A 318-nucleotide genomic window follows, 5' to 3' on the forward strand; every position below is an offset into this window, starting at 1 on the left:
ACGCCCCGCGCCCGCGGCCTCCCGCGCCCCCGACTCGGCGCTCGAGACTCGGTTTTGCACTTTTCATCAATCCCACCCCCCGTCACTTCCTTCAGAAAACAGAAACCACCAGGACCTGCCTTAAAGAGACCGCGCACCTCTCGGCCCTTAAAGGGCCCGCGGCGACCCGGGGGAGGGGGCGGGAAGAGGGGACCGCCGCCGGCGGCTTTGTGGGAAAGGGTTCGCTCAGTGTCCCTCCCGCCGCGCCCCGGCTGTGTCAGGAGTTTGCCCTATGCAGCAAATTCCCTTCCTCCCAGCAGGGGCGGGACGGGAGACTTC

Source organism: Marmota marmota, unplaced genomic scaffold (genome assembly GCF_001458135.2).
Source record: "Marmota marmota marmota unplaced genomic scaffold, marMar, whole genome shotgun sequence".
Lineage (NCBI taxonomy): Eukaryota > Metazoa > Chordata > Mammalia > Rodentia > Sciuridae > Marmota > Marmota marmota.